Source organism: Hippocampus zosterae, chromosome 3 (assembly GCF_025434085.1).
Source record: "Hippocampus zosterae strain Florida chromosome 3, ASM2543408v3, whole genome shotgun sequence".
NCBI lineage: Eukaryota > Metazoa > Chordata > Actinopteri > Syngnathiformes > Syngnathidae > Hippocampus > Hippocampus zosterae.
The window spans coordinates 12,897,803-12,907,340 of record NC_067453.1 but is presented as its reverse complement, the minus strand read 5'-3'; the positions used below and the strand labels follow the sequence as shown (position 1 = coordinate 12,907,340).

The following is a 9,538-nucleotide window of genomic DNA, read 5'->3' as shown; positions in this document are numbered from 1 at the left end:
AGAAATTAAGTTAGACATCATTTCCGTTATATTAAAGTGTGATGAAACATACATTGTAAGAAAAGCACAGTGATGCAACGGTCTGCACATCTGCCTCACAGATGACACAAGATGGGTTTGAAAATGTACAGTGTACATTCCTGTGCTATTGAATGCCACTAATGTTACAACAGTAGAATTTGTAGTTCACATTGCCCCCCGCACCCCCATAAAAAACATGCCTCAAAAGTCCAATGTATGAAGTCACATGGAAATTTGTATATTTCGAGACACTTCCCGTGAGAATCGAATCCACAAATTTGCATTGCTTTTCTTTGGTGGGATGAGAACTCCATCGAACTGGAAATGTAACTTTTGACCTGAGAAAGTGTCTTGTTCCGTGCAATATGAGGAAGATGTAATATTTCAAATCCTGATGACATTAACGATGTTTTTAATGGTGCAATTACGTGTCCATCAGGTGACGTCAACACGCGAGTATTTTTTCTTCAAGTTCGAAGTTGTCTCCAATCTTTTGTATTTGTGTATGGCGATTTCATGTGTCACACAAACTCCAATAATTGACAAATGAAATTTGGTGGCTTGGTAATGATTTGCTGCCTCCACACACGATAATGGAATGGAATCTTGCCAGTGATAGCTTGGCACAATGTAAACATGGCTGCAGTTACCGGTAATTGTATGGAAACCAGACAAGAGACATGACTGTTGAAGTACAAGAGGCAGGGTGTTGACGCCTACCTACACCATACACATCGAAACATTGTCTTTTGGCGAAGGGCTTGTTTTTCACACTCAAGGCGAGAAAGTGCAGGATCTCATGCATGTGCTTTCACTGCTGGCGAATGCATGGGCCACTTTTTACATCCACCTCCAAAAAGGAGAACCAAGTGAGCTTTATCTGACCCTTCTCTGACCTCTCTCAGTATCACGTCCAATAAAGCAGAATATGTAAGCAAAGCTTTGAAATCTTGGTGAAACCTCTCCTGGTTATTTTGACTTCCCACTGGTAATCCCTAACCCAAAGGTCTCCACTGAAACAGCTGAAGAGAGTTGTTTTCTTGCATTATTATTATTACTTTTGCCTGACCTTGCTGCTGAGGGTTAAGTTAAGAAATGTTGCACTGGTGCGATAGTTTCAAATGGTCGCTGGCAGATTAATGAGGAAGCGGAAGTAAGAGGTGGAGGAGTGCGATGAAGAAAAAGGCAAAACTGAGGAGAGAAATCCTCTGAAACTTCAAACTGATGGGTCTCCGAGTATTTAGGCTTTGCTACAGATAATGGGGGGAAAAAACTCAAAGCAAGAAGAAAGAAAGCAGAGGGGGGGAAAGCAATCTTGGTTGGAAAAGTTTGAGGTACTGGAAAGTACGCAAAGACTTTGTGCTGGTTAGGGCCATGAAAGGATAAAGGATAGGAAACAGTCATTAAAGGGGGAAGTCAGGCTCTGCCGTCATCACTGATTAGGCGAGACCAAACAAAGATTTTAATGAGGAATGATAAGCCCTACTACAGGGATTTTCGTTGAATGAGTGTATAAGTAGTAACCTGATATGCATAACACTCCCTGCTAAGGGTCAGTTGCATGCAAGTTTCATTTTTGCTTAGAATTCACTCTCTTAACTTCCTTTTCTTGCAACACTGTCTCAATATGGCTTAAAATGAGACAGTAGTGTTCATTGGTTTAATTCGGTCATCCTTGTACACATGCATTATTTGTGTTTCATTCAAGGTTCTCCAGTGAAAAAAAACATTTTAAAAACGGGGCATGAAGGGCGGGGGGGGGGGTTGCTGCAGCGAACGTTTGGTCCAAATGTAACCAAAACCTGTTTTTCAAAAAACAATTAATTTTGTTAAATTCGTTTATCCGCTTGCTTTTTTTTTTTGTTTCTACTTTTTTTATTTTCTCACTTTTTTTGCATCCATAGCCATGCGAGTTCTTGAAACAAAGAACCAATTTTAGCTCTTCTCGCATTACCTTTTTTTTTGTGTCAGATCAGTTGTGCGACGCCCCTCAGGGAGCTGCCATATTGGGACTTCTCTGTTCACGTTTATTCTTTTCTTTCTTTTTTTTTTTCTTTTTTGCCTCCTTGGCTTCTCATTTTTCACATTTCAACAACATTCTTAGGCCAGACCACTTCTCTAACCCTGTTTTGTTCTTTGTTGCTGCTGTTGTTAACGCTGCAGCATCCGAAATGGCCTGAAGTCAATGTATCATATTTCAGACAGCACATCTCTTTGATTGACATCGCAGCAGAGAGGCGTTGTCTAACTAAGGGAAGCGTCAAGAAGCCAAACAAGATAAAGGCATCCATGATCAATTTGTCCTCGACAACTCCTCAAATACTATGCTCCACCTAAAACAAATCAAATCAAAATGGTCACTGTCACGTTGAGCCCGAGGCGATGAGAAATCGCCTCGTGCACAACAGAAAAAACGAGGTGGATCCCAGGAAAAGCAGACAACGAAAAGATCTTGTGAGAAACAAAGGGTTTTAATAAAGAACAAAAGGAGCCCGAACAGGGAAAACGGTAACAGAAAACGCTGGTCAAATAAGGACCAGGAAAAATAAGGAAGACAACCGAAAACGCTCGCGAAACGATAAAGGGCGAGGAACTACCGAGATAGGAGAACCGACGATAACAATTTGGTCACAATACGAAATACGCGAAGGTAGAGGCCGTAAGGCAATAGGGCAGCGAGAAATTGTCAAGCGACGAGATTAGCGAATAGAGAGCAATGGCACGGTAAGGAATTCTCCGGCAGTGAGATGACTGCCGGAGTCGCTTAATAAAGGCAGGTGATCAGCCCGAAATTACGGACAGGTGTGCCGAACAGGCGGAGGGAAAAACCCGCCACCTGCTGGCGAGCACGCGACGTGACAGTACCCCCCCCCTCAATGGACGCCTCCCGGCGGACTACCCGGTTTGGACGGATGAGCAGTGTGGAAGTCGCGCAGAAGGGACGGGTCAAGGATCCAGGAGCGAGGCACCCATTGCCGCTCCTCCGGCCCGTAGCCCTCCCAATCGACCAGGTACTGGAAGCCCTTGCCCCTGCGCCGAGAGTCCAGGATGGCACGAACCGTGTACACAGGGTCCCCGTCGACCACCCGCGGGGGCGGCGGCGGAGCGGGAGGGGGCGCCAAGGCGCTGGCAGACACAGGCTTGAGCAGGGAGACGTGGAACACGGGGTGGACCTTCATGGAGGCCGGCAGCCGGAGCCTGACCGCGACGGGGCTGATGACGGCCTCGACCTCGAACGGGCCAGTGAATCGGGGCCCCAGTTTGGCAGACGAGCCGGCCAGGCGAAGATCCCTCGTTGCCAGCCACACCTTCTCTCCCACCACATATGAGGGCGCCGGGCGCCGACGACGATCAGCGATCTGCCGGTTCCGGGACGCAGTGCGGGACAACGCAGCCCGGGCCTCCCTCCACACGTGATGGGCCCGCTTAAGGTGGTGCTGCACGGAAGGGACCTCCACCTGCCCCTCCTGGGACGGGAACAGCGGTGGCTGGTATCCGTAGGCCGTCATGAACGGCGATCTGCCTGTAGCGGAGGAGACGAGAGTGTTGTGGGCATATTCCACCCAGGGCAAGTGGTCGGCCCAGGATGCCGGACGGTGGAGACAAACACAGCGGAGGGCCGCCCCCAGATCCTGGTTGGCGCGCTCAGCCTGTCCATTGGACTGGGGGTGGTATCCCGAGGTCAGGCTGGCCGTAGCTCCGAGGGACCGGCAGAACCGCTTCCAGACGCGGGACACAAACTGGGGCCCCCGATCCGACACGATGTCCGCCGGAATGCAGTGGAGACGGAAGACGTGCCTGATGAGGAGGTTGGCAGTCTCCAGCGCCGACGGCAACCTGGACAAGGGCACAAAGTGAGCGGCCTTGGAGAAGCGGTCCACGATCGTGAGCACGACCGTCCGGCCCCGGGAAGGCGGTAGGCCCGTGACGAAGTCCACAGCGATGTGAGACCACGGGCGAGGAGGAATGGGCAGCGGCTGGAGCAGTCCCGCCGGAGGTTGATGTGACGACTTGCCGCAGGCGCAGGAGGTGCAGGCCTTGACGAACTCCGTCGCGTCGCGGCGGAGCTCCGGCCACCAGAAACGCTGGGCGACGAGCTGCACAGTCCGGCTCACCCCGGGATGACACGCCACCTTGGATCCGTGTCCCCACTGCAGGACCTCCGAACGAAGGGCAGGAGGCACGAACAGCCTCCCCGCTGGGCACCCTGCCGGCACCTGCACCCCCACCAGGGCGGACTGGATCCGCTGCTCAACCTCCCACTGGATGGCCCCCACTATGCACTGGGTCGGGAGGATGGTCTCCGGGGAACGGTCCCTCCCCGCAGGTTCGTGGAGCCGGGAAAGGGCGTCAGGCTTAGTGTTCTTAGACCCGGGGGAGTAGGTGAGGACGAAGTCGAACCTGGTGAGGAAGAGGGCCCACCGGGCCTGACGGGCGTTAAGTCTCTTTGCGGAGCGGAGATATGCAAGGTTCTTATGATCTGTGTACACAGTAAAGGGTTCCTTAGCCCCCTCGAGCCAGTGCCGCCACTCCTGTAAGGCGGTCACCACAGCCAACAGTTCCCGGTTGCCCACGTCGTAGTTGGACTCGGCGGCACTGAGTCGACGGGAGAAGAAGGCGCAGGGGTGCAGCTTCTGGTCGACTGGGGAGCGTTGGGACAGCACCGCACCCACCCCTGAATCCGAGGCGTCCACCTCTACGACGAAAGGGTGGTCAGGGTCAGGATGTTGCAGTACCGGGGGACTAGTAAACGCCGCCTTAAGATGAGCGAATGCCGCATCCGCGGCAGGGTCCCACTTAAAAGGGATCTTGACCGAGGTAAGGCGAGTTAGGGGAAGCGCCATCTGGCTGTAACCCCGGATAAAGCGTCTATAGAAGTTGGCGAACCCCAAGAAACGCTGCAGTTCCTTGCGGTTGGACGGGACCGGCCAGTTAGTGACCGCACGCGTCTTAATGGGGTCCGCCCGTAGCTTGCCCTGTTCTATAATGAACCCCAGGAAGGAGATGACGGGAACATGGAACTCACACTTTTCTGCCTTGACGAAGAGCCGGTTCTCGAGCAAACGTTGTAGCACCAGCCGAACATGTTGCCGGTGCTCATGCAGTGACCGAGAAAAAATTAAAATGTCGTCAAGAGAAACGAAACAGAAGATGTTAATCATGTCCCGGAGCATGTCATTGATGAGGTTCTGGAAGACGGCAGGTGCGTTAGTGAGACCAAAAGGCATTACTAGATATTCGAAATGGCCCAGGGGGGTCTTAAATGCTGTTTTCCACTCGTCCCCCTCACGAATACGGACCAGATGGTAAGCGCTTCGTAAATCGAGTTTGGAGAATACCGTGGCAGATTGCAGTGGAGCGAAGGCGGAGTCTATCAGGGGTAAGGGGTATTTGTTCTTTATAGTGATCTCGTTCAACCCCCGATAGTCCACGCAGGGTCGTAGGGACTTATCCTTCTTCCCCACGAAGAAAAAACCCGCCCCTAACGGTGAGCGCGATGGTCTGATGAGACCTGCAGCGAGCGAGCTGTTTATATATTCCGTTAACGCCTCACGCTCGGGCCGGGATACCTGATACAGCCGCGAGGTCGGCAACGGGGCGCCCGCCTGCAGGTCTATCGCGCAATCGTAGGGGCGGTGTGGGGGCAAGGAGCGCGCGCGATCCTCGCTAAAAACCTCCCTAAGATCCCGATAGCACTCCGGCACTCCGTCAAGGCAGATCTCCTCGGGGGGCGTAACGCGTTCGTGCCTCCCGACGGCTGACTGTAGGCAATGCTGGTAGCAATAATCGCTCTAGCTATCGATAGCGGGGCGCGCCCATGAGATCACCGGGTTATGCGTCTGCAGCCAGGGTAATCCGAGGATGATAGGGGTGTTCCGGGACCGCATAACATAAAAACGGCGATGCTCAATATGATTACCGGATAACAAAAGTTTTAGCGGCTCCGTTCGATGTGTTACCACCGCCAGGAGACGCCCATCCAGATCACGCACCCGCTTCGCAACAACCAACTCTTCTAAGAAGCACCCCAGTTCGGACGCGAGATTAGTGTCCATCAAACAGTCATCTGCTCCTGAATCTACCAGGGCCCGAACCCGTCTTGACCGGGACCCGCCGAATACCTCCGCCTCGAGCTCGAGTCTATTGGGGTGTCCTGGTCGCTTGTCGACTCGCCTAGACTCGGAGGGTGACGCGCGAGGTCGTGACTCACAGTAATCGGGAGGAGCGTGGAAAGACGATCCCGGATAGCTGGTTGTGGCGCGGGAGGGTGGTTGTGCGCCGTCAGTTGTAGCATGGTCCCGGCGACGGCGCCTTCCTTCCTCCGCACCACCGTCCTTGCCGCCCAACTGCATCGGCTCCTCCGCGGATGCTGTCTCCCGGCCCCGGGAGTGCTCGCCGTACCCCCGATATTCCTCACGGTACGGGAAACATCGAGACGGGTACCGATCACCTCCTCGCTCCCGGCCCCGTTCCCTCAGGCGATTGTCCATCAGTCGGTGCTGTGATCGCGAGTAGCCAGCTCGTCCTTGAGTTGCGTGTTGAGACCCCGGCGAAACAGTCCACACAGGGCCCGATCGTCGTACCCGCTCTGCGCGGCCAGGATCCGGAACTCGATGGAGTAGTCAGCGACCGAACGCCTTCCCTGCTGCAGGGCGAGCAGCCGCCCCTCCGCCTCTCTGCCCCGCACGGGATGGTGGAACACCCGACGGAAGGCTGCCACGAAATCAGGATAGGAGGTGCGGAGATTCGGCTTAGCGTCACTGGTCGCGATTGCCCACGATGCCGCCGGACCTGTCAAGAGACTCATGATATAAGCCACCTTGGCGGCGTCAGTGGCGTAGGCGGACGGCTGTTGGTCAAAAATGAGCGAGCAATTGTGTAGAAAGTGTCCACACTGCCCGTGCTCACCCCCGTAACGAGGGGGATGTGGAAGCGAGGGCTCCCTCGATATAGTGGGGTACGAGGAGGGCGCCTCCGGAGTGGTAGGACGAAGACCGGAAGGGTGTCTTCGTTCCTCCACCCGTTTTAAGCGAGGTTCGAAATCATCGAACCGGTGAGCCAGCATGGAGACCGCGCCGCGGAGTTCCGTAAGGGCTTGGCTGTGCTGGCTCATTTGCTGCTCTTGTCGAGCAAGAGCGGACAAGATCTTCTCGACGTCTGCGGGATCCATGGTGGCCGGAGAATTCTGTCACGTTGAGCCCGAGGCGATGAGAAATCGCCTCGTGCACAACAGAAAAAACGAGGTGGATCCCAGGAAAAGCAGACAACGAAAAGATCTTGTGAGAAACAAAGGGTTTTAATAAAGAACAAAAGGAGCCCGAACAGGGAAAACGGTAACAGAAAACGCTGGTCAAATAAGGACCAGGAAAAATAAGGAAGACAACCGAAAACGCTCGCGAAACGATAAAGGGCGAGGAACTACCGAGATAAAGGCAGGTGATCAGCCCGAAATTACGGACAGGTGTGCCGAACAGGCGGAGGGAAAAACCCGCCATCTGCTGGCGAGCACGCGACGTGACAGTCACTGAATTTTTATTGCACAATTTATTGCCACAGATATGCAAGGCAAGAAAAAAGAACATTTTAAATGAATGAACTGTGATGTCATTGAGTAAAACTGATACAGAACTGTTACATTGTGAAGAAGACACCCTTATTTAAATGTCTTAAAAGTTAAACACTCAAACAAATACAGTACAGCATGTATGGCAATGAGTGGCTCCAACAAAGTGAAGTGAGATTGAAAAAACAGGTGGACAGTGTAAATAAAAGATGATGATCAACGGCTTTAAACATCTGCAGCCAAGTCGATTTTGTTTTGTTTTTCCTAATCTCACAAATATTTTGTGTTCAAAAAGTAGCCGTTTGAAAGAGGATACGAGTGCATCAGTTTTTCCACATGTCCCCACGACTCCATTTCATTAAATCCCAAGAGATGACAACGTACAACACTTCATTTTCATCTGTTGTTGGGTCTTTTCCACACGGTGGACTAGTGTACTTTCTTTGAATGTATCCTCCAATGGTTAAAATACATAAAAAAATTTACTCCAACAATAAGAATGTGCATATATACTGACACATTGGATACAGCCGCACCATCTGAACTCTGTCTGGGTAATAATGCTGTTTATGCTTATTTGCCAAGCGAAAACTCAAAATAACGACAAACAACAAGCACAACAATAGTTTGCTATGCACGAAGAGCTCCATCATCTCTCCAGATGCACAAGGTGGATTTGCATTTGGAATTTACGTGAGCAATTTGGCTCAAATAAATTTTGTTATTGCCAATAATCATTTCAGGAGTCATCTACATTGTATTATTACAATTGCTAATTCATCACTTTTAGACCTCCACTATGCGTTGCCTGGATTGATAAAATATCCATCCATCACCCTGCAAAGAGATATTTAGTGATCATCAGTTCTTCAAGGGGAGCAAAATAAAAGTAAGAAGCCTGGTCATCAAACTACGGTAGATGACCAAAGAAGAAAAAAAAACAAGGTTGGCAAGATTCTCAATTTATGTCAGAAGTAGATATTTCATGCAGCACTGTGGGTTAAATTCCGATGAAGCATATACGTGACCTGCACACGTCAATGCACATGAGCACAACAGTTCCTTTCATGTGAATGTATAAAATCAAGAAAATCAATTCAGCTGGATCGTCATGATATATGTGAGAAATGGCAATATCGTATAAAGACAGGGAAATTCGCCAGGGACAGTTTTGCTTGCCTAACTGTCGAGCACGTGGTAGCTACAGATAAAGCATTTTTACAGTTCTACGCATTGTTACAGTGCGTGTTCCTCGTTAGTATAGTGGACAGTATCTCCGCCTGTCACGCGGAAGACCGGGGTTCGATTCCCCGACGGGGAGTTTCATTTTGTGAATCTGGACCTTCCACATGTATAGCGAGTGTGACTTGATAGTTCCGCATTCTCTTTATCAATGCAAAATAAAAGTGTTGTCTGTGTACTGAAATTGCTCAAACCAATTCATTTTATATTTCGCGTGTTCGGCAACGTGATATGGAAACAGACTGTAAAAACAATGCTCGCAGTCTGACCCCCCGCCCCCCCGATAGCGTTGCAAGTAGTTTGGTAAGTAGGCTCGGTCTGTGCGTATTCATTCCTCGTTAGTATAGTGGACAGTATCTCCGCCTGTCACGCGGAAGACCGGGGTTCGATTCCCCGACGGGGAGGTTGTTTTTGTGAATTTCACCTGGACCTTTCACATGTGAAGTGAACGGTCCTCTAAAGTGGTGGGCAAACGACGTCGAGTCGATGATTGTTACACAATTAAGCTTCGATGTGAATTTATTGCATTCATTTCATTTGGACTTGTATTGACAGGCATTTCAACGCCAGGTGGCGCAGTGACTTGAAGTTGCAGAGCACAGGGAGGGAGAGGGAGAGATCTTATCTTCCACCTACGAACCTCTCTTTGTCAAACAGAAATTCCCAAACCCGGTAAAAAGTAAACGTATGCATTAAACGTTCTACTACTCT

General features: G+C 50.9%; 1 protein-coding gene and 2 non-coding genes across 3 annotated transcripts in view; 2 read left to right on the top strand and 1 right to left on the bottom strand.

Annotated features, from left to right (window-relative positions):
* Nucleotides 1-9,538, bottom strand: part of ada2a (adenosine deaminase 2a) — a 273,392-nt gene that overhangs the window by 185,674 nt on the left and 78,180 nt on the right. The gene's annotated exons all lie outside the window — the stretch shown is intronic.
* On the top strand, nt 8,835-8,906 carry trnad-guc (transfer RNA aspartic acid (anticodon GUC)). The gene has a single exon. It is a non-coding gene; the product is annotated as a tRNA-Asp (tRNA).
* trnad-guc (transfer RNA aspartic acid (anticodon GUC)) lies at nt 9,160-9,231 on the top strand. The gene has a single exon. It is a non-coding gene; the product is annotated as a tRNA-Asp (tRNA).